Source organism: Lissotriton vulgaris, chromosome 10 (genome assembly GCF_964263255.1).
Source record: "Lissotriton vulgaris chromosome 10, aLisVul1.2, whole genome shotgun sequence".
In the NCBI taxonomy this organism is placed as follows: domain Eukaryota; kingdom Metazoa; phylum Chordata; class Amphibia; order Caudata; family Salamandridae; genus Lissotriton; species Lissotriton vulgaris.
The window spans coordinates 176,814,578-176,834,793 of NC_141698.1; the positions used below are offsets into that span (position 1 = coordinate 176,814,578).

The window sequence follows — 20,216 nt, forward strand, 5'->3', positions numbered from 1 at the left end:
TGCAGCCTTATGTCTAAAAAGGCTGCTTTGTGTCCCCATTACCACTGGTGATTATGCCATGTATCGGCCCAAGTGACATTTTTGCAATATTACAGACATTAATTCAAGAAGATCATTTTCATTAATCACAGTTCTTGCTGCCTTTCTTGACTGGGCTTATCAATTATTCTTCTTTCATTCAAATTCAAAGCGCAGGTCCTTTATTCAGCCTTCTTGGTAACTACTACCCGTGAATATCAGTGGGTAATTTGCACACTTCCATCCTTTCTTGCGTCCTTTCTACCGCACACTGTGTGTACTTTATGCACTAGCTTGCTTCCTTAGATGTGGTACTCGTTTCTCTTGCTCCCACTGCGGAATCCAACACGCTATCTGTGTAATGAGCTGGTAATTCAAAGGTCCACTTCACTGACAAGGCAGTTGGGTAGTTTGCGTGTCTCCAGCCTTTCTTATTTTTCACCTTTTTCATCTTCCACTCAATCAACAAATCATCCACACATACACACAACTACTTGCTGCATTCCTTAGCTGTGATGATCAACTATTCTTCTATTTCATACTCCTATTCAAAGTGCAGGCCTTTATCGAGCCTTTTTATTGTAACAACTACCCCGGCCGAAGGCACTGTAAATTTGCACACTTGATCCCTTTCTTGGCTGGGGTTATCAATCATTCTTCAGTTTCATATTCTGATTCAAACTCAAGGCCCTTTATCGAGCTTTTTTGTTGTAACTACTGTTGCAGGAATTCTGCTCCTACACAGAACTATGCATAAAGACTTAGGACCTCAGTGAATTACGGTGTACCAAAACCCACCTTAGTACCCTAACCCCCTACCAGATTAGCAATCAGTGACTCATTGGTTCTTCGTCCTATAGCAAAAACACCAATGACTAGTCACACCAGAACATGCGACTTAGATTACCTCAAGTAAGGTGGATAACAAGAGCACTCTTTCATTATAGTCCTACACCAGTCCAAAACAAGGAGAAAATAAAGACACGTGCAAGTTTGAAATATTTATTTCTAACGCCGTAATCTCATGCGCAGTACCTTAGATAATACAACCAAACATATTATCAGAAACAAGGTTGCCAGCATTGTTACTATTCCATAAAATACAAAGGGAGAAAGCATCCTATAATGCTAAACAGAAACACATTTAAAATATACCTACATTTCACCCTCCCTACCTAGCAGGTTAGTTTATAACTACAAAAGGTCTCATAGGATTACATGGGCGGACCCATATGTCTGGTACTCAGCAGTAGTGGATCAAATTGAGTTCTGAACAAACTGTCATAATACGAATGTTCTCCAACTGTGTGTAATTATGCCTCCACAATGCATTATTAAACTCACCAGTATCAGAGGTGGCCACACCTGCATATGTGTTATGGGTCAAACATGCGAGGATCATTCCGAATGACAGACACAGTATCCAAGATAACCTTGATGTTCCATGCTCTCACTATACACACTAAACTAGCGAGGCAGTCTAGAAATGTAGCATAACAAATTATTCTCATGTGAAGCAAAATACTCAGCCTTCTCTAAATAATATCACAAGTGTGTGTTGTGTGCAAAGCAGAGCAGGAAAGCAAAAATGGCGTTTAAGCTATAATAAACCCATGCTAACTTAACACGTTGTGAGTGCAAGGCTCAGCCCACGACATCCTCCCTCGATCGAAGCACGTGATATAAACGTGGGCGAATTAGGAACGCAGAGTCAAGTTCAAATTTGCAAAAAAAATGATTTGCTGTTTGATAGAAAACAGTAACTAAATAATAAAGAATAGGTAGAAAAATCAAAGAGTCTTAATCCAACAGCGTATAAGCACAGTATGTAGCAACAGCCTCCAAGAGGAAGTCATTGTTCTCATCTGAAAACATTTCAGCCATCCAATTCAATAGTGAGAATGAACATACATGTTCCTCAACGACCGGAGCCGCTATCACCATGGCAGGAAAACTCGGGTCATCTTCAATGTAATTGCGTGCCAAGAAGTCAATCGCCACTGCAAAAACATGCCAACGTCCTATTATTCCATGTATCGCTGCTAAGGCCATAATCCCGCCGCCAGAACAGAGCAAGTCATGAACCACTAAGGGGCTCATCAGCTGGTCATAATCCGCGTTGGGAGACACCGTACCGCAGAGACACAAATCCAGGGCCCAATCGAAATCGCAGCTCAGGCAATGGAAGACAGGTTGAACGCATGTGAAAAAAGAGAATCGAAACCATAATCCATAAACTGCACTCAATGTATCCAGAGGCAGCGCTCCGTAATAACTAAACATTCGGTTGTGGAGCAACAACAGCCGGGACATATTGTCGTGTGCTGCAGGATGTACGTCCATATTTAAGTAAACAAATTAATAGAAGCACACCTGCAACTAATGCGAGTATTAAGGGGAATCCACCAAAGATGCTAGAAAAAATCGAATGAAAAAATGCTGAGAAGACACCAAATATAGTTTGAAAAGAAGTCACAAGGCCACTGCTTCTAAATTTAAAAAAGTAAGGTAACCCCGTAGTCAAGGAAGCATTAAAGATACTCTGAATTAACTCCCCAAAATGCAGGAGCACGTCTGTATTTAATAAATCATGCACTTCTGTGTGGGTGTTTGCTACATGAAGGACAAATGTTTCTCTAGCAGATGTAAGAGCGACCTCTTTTTGGGACAATACCGCTCTTATACGGCTCGTTTGGTTGACTCTGCTTTCAAGGTCGGAATCGACGGCCAGATGGAAACATCCAGCTTCCCATGCAGAGGAGTAAACACAACTTTTTTATAGCAAACCACACGCTCAGTTACCGTAATCATGTAAGGGATGCCTGCTAACATCGTACAACAAGAAAACAAGTTACTTACCTGTAACTTTGGTTCCCCAGTATTGGTAACTTTCATAGATTCCCATGCTTTGTATCATTCCCCGTCGTCGGAATGGGAGCCTCAGTAGTATTAAAACCATAGAAACAAAAGAGAAAAACAGGCCTAGGCCTCATCTCATTTTGTATCATATCACTCTCTTTGTGTAAAAGAGACCAAACTTTTGCCAGGACCAATCAGAGCAGCCTCACCCCATAGAACCTTCCTGAGAGAGCTCAGAGCCTCAGATTTTCGTAGCCGTTGTGCAAACCGCCATTATCTCATGTGAAAAGACTGAGCTTTCCCAGGGGAGGCGGGTGGGCGCATGGGAATCTATGAAAGTTACCAATACTGGGTAACCAAAGTTACAGGTAAGTAACTTGTTTTCTTGCCCCAGTATTGGAACTTTCATAGATTCCCATGCTTTGTATCAGAGTAGTTAGCAGTAAATCACCAAGACACATTTTGTAAAAATATGGCATCACATAACCATATAGCAATACTTATAGTAAAGTGAGAAAAATAAGCAAAATGTGCTCACCGGGATGGAGGGATTGTAGGGTAAGCTCACCTCTCAATGAAAAAGATTCCGCAGAACTGCTTGACCAACAGCTGCGTCGTCTCGTCCTGCAGACTCTAGGCAGTAATGTTTCGTGAAGGTATGAGTACTGCTCTACGTTGCTGCCCTGCATATATCTTTAATGGCGACTCCAGAGAAAAGAGCCTCAGACGATCCCACAGACCTTGTAGAATGGGCACGAACTGTACTGTCCAATGGCTTGCCCGCTTCCTGATGGCAAAATTGAATCGCACTGGAGATCCAGCGGGAAATGCCACTCTTTGCCAAAGGAAATCCCTTCCTTGGTACGCTGTAGGACACAAACAACTGGGATGATTTCCGAAAGGGTCGTGCTCGCTCTAAGTAGAATTTCAAGCATCTCTGAACTTCCAAAGAATGTAAAGTGCGTTCCGTAGGTGTAGAACCAGTGAAGTAGTGTGGCTCACTGGTTAGAGGCGGCAGACCTGAGAGCAGAGGACGGCCCGGGACCAGGGTTCGAGTCCCGACGCAGCAGGTTTCTGGACCAGGGTCAGCGGACTCGATAATTCTCTCGCCTCGGTGCCCACTCTGATCAGCGATCACACTCGGCAACTCTGGGCATTAGCTTGCCTCATCTTCACTAACGGCCCCACCAGACCGCCGGGGATGCCTGGTCTCACCCTGGAGATACCCACTAAGGGACCATCTCTCAGGGAAGCCAGGAAGGGTTTCGCAGCGGTCGAAGCGCGGAGATACTCCTCCGGGAGTCGATCCTAGCGCTATATAAACCTGCAATTAATTAATTAATTAATTAATTAATTCATTCATTAATTAATTAGAAGGGCGCAGAAAGAAAGACTTTAAAATCAAAGGTTTATTCAAGTGGAACTCAGACGGCACCTTCGGAATGAACTTCGGATTGGTGCGAAGAATAAGAACATCCTTTTTGAATTGAAGGAATGGATGCACTATGGAGAGGGCTTGAAGCTCACTAACTCTTCTCGCTGAAGTAAGAGCTAAGAGGAGGGCAAGTTTCCACGAGAGGAACTTCAAGTCCGCCTTGTGCACAGGCTCAAACGGAGGTTTCATGAGTTGAACCAGGACAAGATTTAGCTGCCAAACTGGTGGAGGAGGTCGAACTGGAGGGTACATCCGGAACAAACCCTTCAAGAACTGCTTCACAATCCGAGAGGACCATAAGGAAGGGCCTGAAGAAGTACGCCGAAACCTTGGGATGGCTGCAAGATGGACCTTCACAGACGAATGTGTCAACCCAGACTTAGCCAATGATAGTATATATGGCAGGAGTTGGTGAGGCACAGATTTGGATGGAGATCTTGTCTTTGACACCATAGGCAGAACCTTCTCCATTTTGCCTTGTAAGTTTTATTTGTGCTCGGTGCTCGAGCCTGTGACAAAACGTCTCGGCATTCCTGGGAGAGAGTCAGATGACGGAACTCTCTGGGTTCAGGAGCCATGCTGTCAAGTGGAGCGATTTCAGATCCGGATGGTAAACCTGCCCCTGATTCCTGGACAACAGGAACGGAATTGATTGTAAGCGAATTGGAGGAGCCTGGGAGAGCCGCAGGAGCTCTGTGTACCAAAATTTCCAGGGCCACGCTGGTGCAATGAGAATCATCTTGCACGGTTCCGCCTTCATTTTCTTGAGTACTCGAGGAATGAGGGGAATTGGAGGAAAAGCGTAAAAGAATGCGCTGTACCAGGCCATCGAAAGGGCATTCCCCAGGGACCCCTGATGGTGAACCTTGCTTGCGTAAAACCGGCATTTGGCGTTCACCGGAGAGGCAAAAAGGTCGATGGTAGGTGTTCCCCAAACCGAGAACACACTCTCCAGAATGGACTGATTCAATTCCCATTCGTGCGTCACCTCCGTCTGTCGACTCAGGGCATCCGCCTTGACATTGAGCAAGCCTGCCAGGTGTTCGGCTCTCAGACTGATGTTGTGAAGGATCGCATAATCCCAGATCCTCAGAGCTTCTGTGGACAGAGTTTGCGACCTCGTTCCCCCTTGCTTGTTGACGTAGTGCATGGCCGTCGTATTGTCCGTCCGGACCAGCACTGAATGATTCGAACTCTCGGAAGGAAAGCCTGCAAAGCCAACCGAATGGCCGGGCTCCAGTGTCCGCTGACTTGGAGTTCGCGGAGCACCGCTCCCCAGCCTTCCAAAGAGGCATCCGTGGTTATGATGAGGGGGGATGGTGAAATTCTGAACGTGAGACCTTGTGCGATATTTTCTTGTACCAGCCACCATTCGCATGCCTTTCTCATTGTTGAAGTCACCAACACCTTGTCGTTGAATGATCCGTCTGCTTGGCGCCATTGTTTGTCTAGTTCTTCCTGCAAGGGCGCATTCGCAGCCTGCAATGCGGTATTAATGGTATGCAGGATGACATCGACCCTAGAAGGGACTTGTGTTGACGGACTGACAGGCATTTCTTGTGGAACAGTTGGCGAGCTGATACGATCAACATTTGTTGACGGTCCTCCGAAGGACGAGCCGTGCACTGCATGGTGTTCAAAATGGCCTCCAGAAATCGTGTGGTTTTGGAGGGTTGCAGAACTGACTTGCGTTTGTTTAATTGAAGGCCTAGGTGTCTGAACACCTGAATGCAAGTCGAAACAGCCTGAGAGGTTTCCTCAAAAGATGGAGCCTTTACTAGCCAGTCGTCCAAGTAAGGGAACACCTCCAGGGAATGTGTTCTTAGAAAAGCTGCCACTGGTGCCAACACCTTGGTGAACACCCAAGAGGCAGACCGAAGGCCAAACGGAAGCACCTTGAATTGGAAATGGCTCTTGCCCACTGTGAACCGCAGATATTGTCTGTGAGCTTGGTATAATGGTATGTGGAAATACGCATCTTCTAAATCCAGGGAAGCCAAGTAGTCGCCTGGGTTCAAAAGAGGAAGAATTTCCTGGAGAGTGACCATCCTGAAAGAGTGTTTGATGAGATAAGTGTTGAGCTCTCGTAGGTCTAGAATGGGGCGCCAATTCTCTGCAGTCTTCCGCACCAAGAAGAACCTGGAATAAAAACCTCTGCCCCTCTGAGAGAGAGGTACCGGTTCTATTGCCCCCTTGAGGAACAATTGATGGGCTTCTAGATGGAGCAGTCCCAGATGTTTTGTGCGGATGGCGCCCGGAGCTCTTGTTGGAGGAAGATCTTGGAATTCCAACGTATGACCACTCTGTACAATATTCAGGACCCACTGGTCCGATGTTATACACCTCCAGCTGTTCAGACAAAAAGATATCCTGCCCCCCACCGATGTGACTGGGAAGGTAGGAACAGCAGGTAGAGCCAGGAGGCCGCTATTGCCGCTTGGCGCTGTCACGTCCTTGACGGTTCTGACGCCCTCGCGGAGTTTGGCGAGAGTAAGACGCCGATTGTCCCTGCCGTTGATTGGAGTACTGGGTCTTATAAGACTGGGACGATTGTGATGAATATCTCTGTTGGGAGTTGCCTCTATACAAAGAGAAACCTCTGCCACGAACGCCTTTAAACGGGACCTTACGGTAGTTGAGAGATCCCAGTGACTTCGCCGTGGCGGTATCTTTCTTTATATTCTGCAGGGCATCATCAACATGCTTACCGAAAAGCATCTCTCCATCAAATTGTAGGTCCAGGATCTTATTTTGGACCTCTTGACGAAACCAGGTGGCTCTCAACCAGCCCTGGCGACGTAGTACAGCTGACCCCGCTAAGGCCCGAAAAGCAGTGGAAGCAATATCCATCGCACAGTCGATAACTTCGGAGGAGGATTTTTCTCCCTCCATCAGCACTCTCTTGGCCTCATCCCTTGTCGCGCCTGGCAATTGTTTCACAAACGGTGCCATGTCACACCACATCTGGCGATCGTATCTGCCTAGAATGGCGAGAGAATTCGCTGCTCTAACCAGCAAGCTGGCCATGGAAGAAAACCTCTTCCCCACGTCATCCAGACGTCTACCGTCCTTGTCCGGAGGCGTAGTCAAAGGGGTCGTTGGATTTTTCGACTTGCTTTGGGCAGCCTGAGAGATCACCGAATCAGGCTTAGGATGTGCAAGAAGACAAGCTGGACTGCCTTCCGGAGCCTTATACTTCTTTTCCAGTCTGGGAAGCACCGGGATAACAGTGGCTGGATTCTACATGATCTTCATGCCTTCTTCCCACACATGTTCGATTATCGGAATGGACTTGACAGATCTCCTGTATTGCTCCTTGAAGTCATAGAGGAAGCACTCAGACTCCTCTCTCGTAACCAGCAGTCCAAACCTCTTTGACACCCTCTCCATCAGGTTATGGAACCCCCCTATGTCCACAGGAGGGGATATAGAAGTATCACGACCAGTGGCGTCTGGATCTTGTAGCCCACTGTCACCCTGATCCAAATCTGGGTCCTGCAATGGATCAGTCAAGGGATCCACTTGAACAGCATCATCGTCCGAAGAGGTGTCATGCTGGACAGTATCGGTTGGTTCTGGATCCGGTGTCCGAGATCGGACCAGAGGTATAACCTGAGGTGGGAAGTGGGGCACCACCAGCGAAGGAGGCGGACCAGTAACTGACTGTGCTTGTGGCAACACCTGAGGCGGAGGTTACGCAGACTGCGTTGAAGGTTCCGAAGGAAACCTGTTTCTATAGCCCTGCAACATCAGCTGAAGATCAGAGATCAGAGAGGCAGGCATGGCCACCATGTTTTGTCCTAAACCAGTGGGACGTCGCTCTTGTGAACCATAGTGCAACTGTTGCTCTCCTGCATGCTCAAAATATTCCTCCGTGTCAGTGTCCTGCAGTTTTACATGCAAGTCTGATGGACTGTATGCGTCTCCATAATGGCCAATCTCATCCTCCTCTTCCTCCGACTCATCATCCAGGAGCATATTCGGTGGATGCGATGAAACTCGTCGTGGAGACGTCATTTCTGACGTAATTTTCATCTTCTGCAGTGGAAAATGCATCTTTTGACCCGTCGACGGTCTCGTCGTCGGAGCCGTCTTCGAAGGAGCAGCAGTCGTCGACGGTACAGCCGTCTTTGTCGATGAAGTCTTGGCCGTTGACAGGATGATCGTCGACGGGACAGCCGCCGTCGTCGACGAAGTCTTGGTCGTCGACGGGATGATCGTCGACGGCTTCGTAGACGAACTCGTCATCATAACCATCAGCGTCGACGTCGAAGTTGTCGTCGACGTAGTTTTCGTCGTCGACGAGCCCGTCGACAGCACCTTACCGGAGCTTATCATCGTCGACGTGGAAGAAGCAAACGTCGACGAACCTGGAATCTTGAATGACGACGAAGACGTCGACGTGGAGATCGCTACTGACGACGAGCCCGTCGACGGAGCCAAGGAAACAGCGGGAACTTTCACAGAAGTAATTGTCGTCGGCGTACCTGAAGGTTTCGTCGTCGACGGACGCTGTTTTTTCTCCAGACCGGTTCCAGGAGTGACAGAAGAGTGTTTGTCACTGGTCTTTTCTTTTTTGGACGGAGGAGAAGTAATGGAAACCTCCTTTTTGTCCTTTGAGGCTGTAGCCAATCCAGTAGCCTGTCCCTGCCTCTCCTTTTCACTTCCATGAGGAGATTGAAGGGGGCCAGCCCTCTCAGACCTATCGGAGATCTTGTGAGGGGGCTCAAGTCAAGAAGAAGAACCAGGGGGAGACCTACCCCTCTTCCTGGACTTGTTTGAGGACGCTAGAGATGTAGAATCCTCTTCATCTGATGAAAGCACCTCCTGCCGAGTCTTCATCCTTTGAAACCAGGTCAAAAGTCGGCCCTCTCTGTCACGGAGAGTCTTGGTAGAGAAGGTTCTACAAAATTTGCAGTCTGTGGCCTTGTGGTCCGGGTATAAGCAATAAATACAGTTGTCATGCTTATCTTCCACAAAAAGTCGTTTTTTCCCACAAGAGGCACAGGACCTGAAAAGGGCCTTCTTCTCCTTGTCAGACATCTTGATAGCAGTTGAAAAAATTGAAGAAGTAATCCAAAATCCAATAAGATTGTAGAAAAACTGAGCAGAGCTCAGTGGAGACTCCCTAGCACAACGTGCAGTAGAAAAATCTGAGGCTCTGAGCTCTCTCAGGAAGGTTCTATGGGGTGAGGCTGCTCTGATTGGTCCTGGCAAAAGTTTGGTCTCTTTTACACAAAGAGAGTGATAGGATACAAAATGAGATGAGGCCTAGGCCTGTTTTTCTCTTTTGTTTCTATGGTTTTTATACTACCGAGGCTCCCATTCCGACGACGGGGAATGATACAAAGCATGGGAATCTATGAAAGTTCCAATACTGGGGCAATCTGCATTATTTCAAATTAAATAACTCACGTCTCCAGTAAACTAAACGTTGGTATGATAGCAGGTGTCGGAGTGCCTTTCAAAACTCAGGCCAAATTAGGCGCATCTTGATTACAAGAGCCATGCAATTGTATGTGTCTACAAATTAAGGAGTGATCTGGTGCTATTGTGCAATCCTCGCCATTCAGATAGACTTCTTTTCCCTCCCTCAGGCACCTATATGTAAATGATAATAACCAAGCTTAATGGAGATAAGCGCTGCCTAAAGATCCATATCTGCCTATAGCATAGTATTTCATGCAAACCTCAAACTTAAACAGGCTAAAAAGTAACGTTATGATACCGTGGATAAGCCACACAGCTGAATCGGATCTCCAATGAGTGACCACTTCTACCCATTCTCATAGCGCGCCCTGTGCTCTGATTTGACAGTGAGAGAGTGATGGCACCATAGTTGTACTGCTAATCATTCTCAGCATACGCTACGAATACGCTTTCACGTTACGCGTCGCATCAAAGCTTCCGTGTGACGTCATGTACGGCGCCCCTTACGCAAAGACGCAAATGTTTTTAATTGTTTAAAAACATATATTTATGTATTTAATGAACATACTAACAAAAGACATTATCTAGGATAATTATGAAAACATTTTTTTTAAGTTCCAATAATCCTATATTACTTTTACAAGCAATTACACAAATCGCGGTGGAACGTCATGCGTACTTTCATTGTAAGAGTACCGTAAGCACAGCGTAAGCGTACGCAAAGCCATGTGACTTTAAAAGAAGAGATTTGATTGGTTTAAAACACTTCCTATTACAACTGTTGAAACTTCCGTCCCATTTTAATAATTCTACTTTGACTTTCTAAGAAGAAGCATCTGAGAATCTTGTCAAATAGAACGAAGTTTATCATAATTACAGCAATGGACTCATCTTCCAGCCATTCTTCAGAGGAATATTTAATTCCTGAAGAACCTCCAAAGAAGAGGAAAGAAGCCCTAATTTGGCAGTTTTTTACTTTTCCAGAAGGGCAAAAAAAGGTTAATGCTCCAAAAGTAACCTGTAAAATTTTCCAAACTTTTCAAGGGGTGATCCATCTCAAAAATACTCCTTTGGCACAGCAAATATGGAGCGACACATGAAGAACTTACACCCCAACAACTTTGCTCGAGCTGCAACACGGAGGTTGCAGGACAACCCACCTGCTGCTGCACCAAGCACATCAACTGCTGCACCAGCATTTTCAGCAAGCAGTCCACACCCACCAATTGATCCTGATTTTGCTAAAGTTAAACGTTCTATGCATTTATTGCAATAAACTTTTGTGCTATGGGGAACAGTCTATTGACCTGATAAAACGCAGGAAGCAGGGGCATCGCTGTCCTCGGCATTAGTTTTTTTTATATTCTTTTGTTCCTGTTGGACACTTCCAAGCCCCCCATTATAGAAAAAAATTGCCCCCGGAATTTGGACCCCCCGGGAGCTAATTAAGAATAAAACGGACTTCGAGGTTTTTTTTTCCTTTTCCACCGCGTACCATACGCGTGCCCCACGTTTCTTTATTTTAAAAAAAATAATAATAATTTGCGCCTAAAGATCCATGTGGGACCCCCTGAGCAGGCCTAAAGGGTCAACATGTTTCTACCCTGCCCCCTTTCCTTATTTTTCAACATTGTTTTACTGTTTTCTTGTGACTCTGTGCTACCAAGGCACAAGATGGCTGCCAACACTTCCTGGTTTGGAGTGTTGACAGACAGTTGACATCCAATCAGCATGCAGCTGGTGCTCGTAATTGTACGGATTTCGGTACGCGTGCCGTACTTTGTCTCTAGATATCACTATGATTTTACTTTTGATTTTCTCAGGAATTACTGAATGGATTTACACCATTTAACAGGCGGCTGGCTGAGGTCGCAAAGCAGTGGGGTATGACCATGGTGTCATATGCTGACGACACTCAGCTAGCGGTCACGATCAGCGGGGATTCTGGGGTGGAGGCCCCAAGATTCCGGGATGGACTACGGGCGGTGGCCAGTTGGATGACGTCCAACTGTCTCCAACTGAATGCCAAAAAGACAGAAATGATGGTCTTTGGCAAACAGGCGGATCTTTGGGGCGATACATGGTGGCCCTCAGAGCTTGGGCCCACCCCTACTCCGGTTCTTGAGATAAAAAATCTAGGGGTGTGGCTGGACCCCACCCTCAGTTTTGTATGCCATACTAAACGAACTGCAGCCTGCTGCTTTGGCATCCTGCGCAACCTAAGACCTGCACTTAAATTTTTCGATGCCTCGACCAGACAGCTCGTGGTACAGGCGACGGTGTTGTCTCGGCTCGATTATGCCAGCTCCCTTTTAATAGGGATAAATCAGGCCGAACTCACCCGTCTCCAACGCGTGCAGAATGCAGCGGCCAGAGCAGTTGTAGGCCTACCCAGGTTCTGCTCTGTCTCCAACACTCTGCGAGCGCTCCATTGGTTGCCAATTAGGCAGAGGATCCATTTTAAGGTGCTTTGTATGTCCTACAAGATCATTAAAGGTCCCTCTGCCCAGATTCTTCAGAATCTTCTGTCGCCTTACATTCCGGGCCGCTCTCTACGGTCTTCTGACCGCGAATTGGCAGCAGTTCAACGTTTTAAACGTAGTCGGGCTGGGGAACGCTCTTTTCGTGTGCGTGCTGCTGCCCTGTGGAATGCCTTACCATTCGAAATTCGGACCCTTGTTGATCTGCTCTCATTTCGCAGGGCTGTTAAGACTTTTCTGTTCCCGTAGTTTTCTCCTTAGTACATGTCCATTCATTTAGTTGTGTTATGTGGCTTCCTTGTCAGGCGCCGGGACGCTCCTTTGCTGGAGCAGCTGTGCGCATAATAAATGCTCGTAACATAACATAACATAACAAAAAGCACAATCTGCAAACTGAACTCTACCTCTCTGCCAAATTTGGTGTAATTCCGTTCAGCCGTTCGAGCTGTAGCCCTGGCTAAAGGTCCCTATGGAAAATTGCATGGGGAAAACACGTTTTGGGAACCCCCCTTTTTCTCGGTCCCCACTTGACGAATCACCCCCAAACTTTCAAGGAAGGAGCGGAGCAGGCCATTTTCTTAGAGAAATTCGCGAAAATTCGTCCACCAGCGCCAAAGTTATTCCAAATAGAATGTTGTGGATTTCCTATGGAAAGTAGGTCCTAACTATAACTATATATATATATATATATATATATATGTATATATATATATATATATATATATATATACGTTTCACTTCCTCCGATTAACCGGGACACTCAGACTGGGGTGCAAACGCAGGGTCAAAGGCTCCCTGCCCAATGTAATCCGTTTCACCACACGCTCCCAGCGTAGCGTGAATGCACTCAGAGACCAACAGTAATCACCACTCGATTAAACCATCCGACAGTAGTTCGTGGATATTCAATTTATTTCCAGTATGGAAAAACAGTGCATGGAACCAAACCCAACGCGTTTCAGCGATCACTCGCCTTGGTCACGGGTGAAATGTGTTTAAACATAAGACAAATAAATAAAGTTTTCAAAAGCCACTTCCTTGTATAAACATAAACAAAGGACCACCGTGCAAAACATAAATATAGCGGCCATCTTGAAATAGTATTTCTGTTGTAAGCCAAAATTGTATGCATTTAAACAATGTAACTAAACAGAGCATGCTATCAGCGGAGATAATATGCTGGTAGAGATTATATAGCATTGCGCCAAACGGCATCTCTTAATGAATTTTCATCCTAATATATAGTATAATATAATATGTGCAAATCCCCAGTGGGACAAGTGTCATAGTGAGACTGTCATATCTCATACAGAAAATCTCATGGAAAAAGTGTCTTAAAGTCCCAAGTGGGAATTTGAATCCTCTGCACATTCAATCTCCATGTAGCAGAATTACCTGTTTGGAAAAACAAAATGTCTCAATCAGTTATGGCTTCCATCACAACCAAGACGGCCTAAAACATTTTACTGTACAGTGCAAAACATATGAAAGTGATAAATCAAAGTGGGTTAAAAACAAGAGAACCACTGCTAGGAGACTGAGAGGACAACCATCTAACTTCTGCATATTTACAGTCTATTGACACATGGCTGGTTATTCCCCCAAATGCCATTTTAATTCTTCCTCAGAATTCAATCCTCCCGGAATGCGTGTGTCTAAGTCAAGGATGTATTTACTTTCCAGTTGCCGCAACCTTCGTATTCTACCCCCCCCCTCTTTTCATGGGTGGAATCTTGTCAATCACAAAGAATTTTAGTAAATTGCGATTGCTTCTATGTTGTTCCTCGAAGTGACGAGCTACTGGTGAATTCTCATCCTTGTTCTCAATTGCCCTCATATGTTCTAGAATTAATTTTTTTGCAGGGAACATTGTGCTCCCCACATATTTCTTAGGGCAAGGGCACACCAGAATATACACAACATAATCCGAGAGGCAGGTTAAGTGCTGTCTAATGATTTTTTCTTTGTCCTCTATTGGATAATAGACTGATTTAACGTTGTTACTGTATTTACAAGCTTTGCATGTCATGCATGTAAAAAAGCCCTGTATGTCAGTGGACTTTCTTTGTTTGGTGTTAACTTCATTTTTGCTCAGTCTGTCCTTAAGGGAGTCAGCTTTACGATAAGTGATACTAGGATTACTGCCTACCACCTCAGTTAGTGTAGATTCTGTTTGCAACACATTCCAATGTTTTTTGAGGCTATTCTGTACCTGCCAGGATCTTGCATGGTATGTGGAGATAAACCTAACCACCTCCTGTCCCACTTTTTTGTTCTCGTTCGGGACTAATAGATTCTCATGGCTGATCTTCCCTTCCAGACAAGAGTGTAGACAAACCTCCTGGGAGGCCCATTGTTTCTTCAATGGGTTCCCTTCTAGAAAACACGTCCAAGTACATCGACTTTTTTCTGCGTCCCTTTGTGGAGGGGATACCCTCCTATCTTAGGGACAGTAGAGACTTCATCAATAAGATTAAGAACTTTGTGTGGCAGGAAAGCTATTTGCTTATTTCTCTTGATGTATGCAGTCTATACACCTCGATTCGACACATGGATGGCACTGATGCTTGTCGTCGGTTCCTCAAGAAGCGGTCTATTTCCTTTCGAGACCATACTGAAATTATTCTAGACATGATGATGTTTTGTCTCGAAAACAATTTTTTCATCTTTAATGAGGTCTATTATAGACAACGACAAGGGACTGCGATGGGAACCTGTTTTGCTCCCAGTTTTGCGAATTGATTCATGGCAGACTGGGAGCAACAGGTGGCTGAAACTAGTGCACTATATCGCAGCCAGGTGAAAACCTGGCTGCGATATATTGATGACCTATTTATCATCTGGGATGGTCCCCAATCAGTGGCAGATTTCATCCGTGACCTTAACTGTAATGATTTAAACCTCAGTCTGGAAGGGAAAATCAGTAATTGTTCTATGGAATTTCTAGACTTAAAAGTGGAGGTTGCAGGTCACAAACTGTTTCGGAAGGCCACGGCAGGTAATACCTGCTTCATGCAGAGAGCAGCCACCCGAAATCCCTAATACGCAGTATTCCCTTTGGCGAGTTCCTCCGGGCTCGGAGGAACTGCAGCAAGGATGAAGATTTTGCATATGAGGGGGAATGTATGAAACAACATTTCAGAGAGCGTGGGTATAACCCACAGGTAATAGAGGAAGCATTTGTAAAAGCGTGCAAGATCAGCCATGAGAATCTATTAGTCCCGAACGAGAACAAAAAAGTGGGACAGGAGGTGGTTAGGTTTATCTCCACATACCATGTAAGATCCTGGCAGGTACAGAATAGCCTCAAAAAACATTGGAATGTGTTACAAACAGAATCTACACTAACTGAGGTGGTAGGCAGTAATCCTAGTATCACTTATCGTAAAGCTGACTCCCTTAAGGACAGACTGAGCAAAAATGAAGTTAACACCAAACAAAGAAAGTCCACTGACATACAGGGCTTTTTTACATGCATGACATGCAAAGCGTATAAATACAGTAACAACGTTAAATCAGTCTATTATCCAATAGAGGACAAAGAAAAAATCATTAGACAGCACTTAACCTGCCTCTCGGATTATGTTGTGTATATTCTGGTGTGCCCTTGCCCTAAGAAATATGTGGGGAGCACAATGTTCCCTGCAAAAAAACGAATTCTAGAACATATGAGGGCAATTGAGAACAAGGATCAGAATTCACCAGTAGCTCGTCACTTCGAGGAACAACATAGAAGCAATCGCAATTTACTAAAATTCTTTGTGATTGACAAGATTCCACCCATGAAAAGAGGGGGGGATAGAATACGAACGTTGCGGCAACTGGAAAGTAAATACATCCTTGACTTAGACACACGCATTCCGGGAGGATTGAATTCTGAGAAAGAATTAAAATGGCATTTGGGGGAATAACCAGCGATGTGTCAATAGACTGTAAATATGCAGAAGTTAGATGGTTGTCCTCTCAGTCTCCTAGCAGTGGTTCTCTTGTTTTTAACCCAATTTGATTCATCACTTTCAAATGTTTTGCACTGTACAGTAAAATGTTTTAGGCCGTCTTGGTTGTGATGGAAGCCATAACTGATTGAGACATTTTGTTTTTCCAAACAGGTAATTCTGCTACATGGAGATTGAATGTGCAGAGGATTCAAATTCCCACTTGGGACTTTAAGACACTTTTTGCATGAGATTTTCTGGATTTATTTATTTATTTATTTATTGGCATTTGTAAAGCGCAGCATATACCCTGGGGTGTCTTGGCGCTGAATAATTTGCCGGCTGGGTGAGAAACTGCCTTGCTCTGATGATTATTCTATACCTGGAATCATTTAGTAAATTATTTATTAAACAGCCAAGTTTTAAATTTTTTGCGGAATTGGAGTAGCGTGGGACATGCCCTAATGTCCTGGGGTAAAGTATTCCAAAGTTTGAAAGCCGCCACTACAAACCGTCGGTCTCCCCACATCACAGTTTTGGTGCGAGGTACCATAAATTGGTTACTGTTGGTAGAGCGCAGTTGGCGTGTGGGTTGGTACGGTCGTAGATGGTCTTTAAGGAACTGTGGGCCCTGTTTGTTTAGGACTTTGTACACAATGCACTGGGATTTGAATCTGGCTCTATTCTGAATCGTCAACCAGTGTAGTTTGGGAATGGCATTGGATAGAGGAGCAAACTTTGGAATTCCCAGAATGAGACGTGCTGCTGCGTTCTGTATAGTCTGCAGTTTTTTTAGGACTCTTACTTGGGCGTTGATAAAGAGCCCATTGCAATAATCTAAGGATGTCAGGACTAGTGAGCTCACCAGAGTTTTAATGGCGGTGGTAGGAAGATAGGGACTTATCTTTCGGATCATGCGCAGTTTATGGTGGGCTACTGAGGCCACTTTGCTGGCATGGTCCATAAAATTCAGATGGTTGTCAAAAATTATTCCTAAATTCCTTACTTTAGTCACTGGATTAGGGGGGGCACCAAAAGTTTGGGGCCACCACGAGGTAGGCCATTCTGGTGAGACTTGTCCAAAAATCATAACTTCGGTTTTTTCCGAGTTTAGTTTTAGGCAATTTGCTGCCATCCATTCACCTAGTTCTGTCAGTCCTCTCTGGAATCTTTTAGCTACCTCCTCGCCATCACCCCTTATAGCCAGCACCAATTGTGTGTCGTCCGCGTAGGAGGTTAGGCTCATCCCATGTGCCTTGATGACATTGGCCAGGTCCGACACATATATATTAAAAAGTGTCGGACTCAGGGATGAGCCTTGAGGTACCCCACACGGTTGTGACAATTTGGCAGATTGATAGGGGCCCAAAGAGACAGCCTGCGTTCTCTCCGAGAGAAAGGAGGCGAGGAGAGCTCTTGCCGTGGAGGAGATGCCTATTTTTCCGACACGGCCGACCAGAGTACCATGGTCGACCGTGTCAAAAGCTGCTGAGAGGTCCAGCAGTACCAACACCGCTGTTCCGCCTTGGTCTCTTATTGTTCTTATGTCTTCGGTTGCTTTAATAAGGGCAGTTTCAGTCCCATGGTATTTCCTAAATCCATACTGAGTATCATCTAGCTTCTTGTGGGTTTCTATATACTCAGTTAATTGTAGGTTCATGGCCTTTTCCACCACTTTGGCCATGAACGGAAGGCTGGCGATGGGTCGGTAATTTTTTAGTTCTGACTTATCAGCTCCTGGTTTTTTCAACAGAGGTTTGAGCAGTGTGGTTTTTAGATTAAGGGGGTATGTCCCTGAGAGCAGGATGGAATTACAAACTTGTGTCAAGACTGGTATGATCGAATCCATCACCGGTAAGAGTGCCGATAGTGGGCAAGGGTCCAGCTTGGATCCTGCTTTGATTGTCGATACAATTTGTAGTACTTGATCTTCTGTCAGTGGTTGAAAGTCTGTAAAGGATGAAGTCCCTGTTGGTGTTAAGTCTTCCTGACTGATATCGAGATCGTTCGAGTGCGTGATTTTTGCCAGAAATGGTTGATAAATATCATCCACCTTCTTAAAAAAGAAGTCGGCTATGGCGTCACACATGTCTTGGGTTTGAGGTGGGGTCAGGTCTGGAGTATTACCCGAGAGCACTTTAGTTATATCATATAATTTTTTGCTCGAGTTCTTTGCCTGCTCAATTTGCATCATATAGTACTCTTTTTTAGCCTTTGTAATCATGGCTTTGTATATTGCCAAGGCCTCCTTGTATTTAGTTTTACTTGTAGGATCATAAGACTTTCTCCATTGTCTTTCCCAATATCTGTTCTGTAATTTTTGTGTTTTTAGTTCATCCGAGTACCATGGTGCGGTAGGGATAGTCCTGTTTGTGGATAATTTCTTAGTGGGGGCTAATGAGTTCATGGCATGTCCCAACCAGTCGTTGAGTTGTTGTATAGCCAGGTTGGGATTAGCGGAGATTGACGGGCGAGAATCATCCAGATGGCTTTTTAGATCCTGCTGATTGACATTGTGCCAAGCTTTAAAGGTTATAGGCTGGCGAGGGGGAATGTCTGTGATTGATTTTTTATCCATAGCCAAGGTGCAAAAAACTGCATAGTGGTCTGTCCATGGCAGTGGGCGGATGTCATTTACTTGGAGCCCTTGTGCACTTGAGAAAATGGCGTCCAAAATATGTCCCGCTTGGTGAGTGGGGGAGGTAACCAGTTGATGTAACCCCAAGACTTCCATATCTGCAATGAGAGCTTGAGTGTCTTTGTTGTTGTTATCGTCTAGGTGAAAATTCAGATCACCTAATACTGTGATCGAATCTTCTAATGCTAGAGATTCCAACTGTGTGCTAATACTTGTTAGAAAGCCAGCTTTGACTCCTGGGGGCCTGTATATGAGAAGCCCTTTAAAGTTGAATTGTTGGCTAAGTTTAATAGAAAACATCATGGCCTCGCACGAGGTATCCTGTATTTGAGTCACTGTTACCTCCATGTTTTCTCTAGCTATAATGGCGATCCCTCCGCCTCTCTGTCTAGGTTTATCATTCTGTCGTGATCTATCTTGTCGATATGCTTTGTAGCCTATGGGTGTGGCAGAGACCATGTCCGGGCCAGATGATTCATCTGTCCATGTCTCAGTGATGAAAAGTACATCTAGCTTAGAGTCTGTTATTAGGTCAGCGATTTCTTCGCTATGTTTGCATAGGGACCGTGCATTAATGAGGGCTAAGGCTGCTTTATTAGATGTAGCTATTCGTTTTAAGGGATTCTTTACACCTTGCGGCAGAGTTGTAAAGAGGCAGTGAGGACAACACAGTTGGATTTCTGTCTGCGTTTTGCCAAGATGGAATGTGGCGCACGCGTGGTTCCTTGGTATTCTAAGGTTAAGGAGAGCATCCTTGGGGTAGACCGAGCTTGCACCTGTCAGAATCGGGCCAGGGGTCGTGGCCCTCGGCCCCATGAGATATGACAGTCTCACTATGACACTCATCCCACTGGGGATTTGCACATATTATATTATACTATATATTAGGATGAAAATTCATTAAGAGATGCCGTTTGGCGCAATGCTATATAATCTCTACCAGCATATTATCTCCGCTGATAGCATGCTCTGTTTAGTTACATTGTTTAAATGCATACAATTTTGGCTTACAACAGAAATACTATTTCAAGATGGCCGCTATATTTATGTTTTGCACAGTGGTCCTTTGTTTATGTTTATACAAGGAAGTGGCTTTTGAAAACTTTATTTATTTGTCTTATGTTTAAACACATTTCACCCGTGACCAAGGCGAGTGATCGCTGAAACGGGTTGGGGGTTGGTTCCATGCACTGTTTTTCCATGCTGGAAATAAATTGAATATCCACAAACTACTGTCGGATGGTTTAATCGAGTGGTGATTACTGCTGGTCTCTGAGTGCATTCACGCTACGCTAGGAGCGTGTGGTGAAACGGAATATATATATATATATATATATATATATATATATATACGCACCACCGATAAATGAGCGCCAAACCTGCTCGCAATGGACCGTTTAAAGATACCCGCCGAGAGGCAT

The 20,216-nt window shown here is 45.1% G+C and overlaps 1 protein-coding gene and 1 pseudogene across 1 annotated transcript in view; both read right to left on the reverse strand.

Moving 5' to 3' along the window:
- MYO15A (myosin XVA) overlaps positions 1–20,216 on the reverse strand; it is a 1,716,372-nt gene that overhangs the window by 738,387 nt on the left and 957,769 nt on the right. The gene's annotated exons all lie outside the window — the stretch shown is intronic.
- Positions 6,740–9,355, reverse strand: LOC147684937 (uncharacterized; annotated as a pseudogene).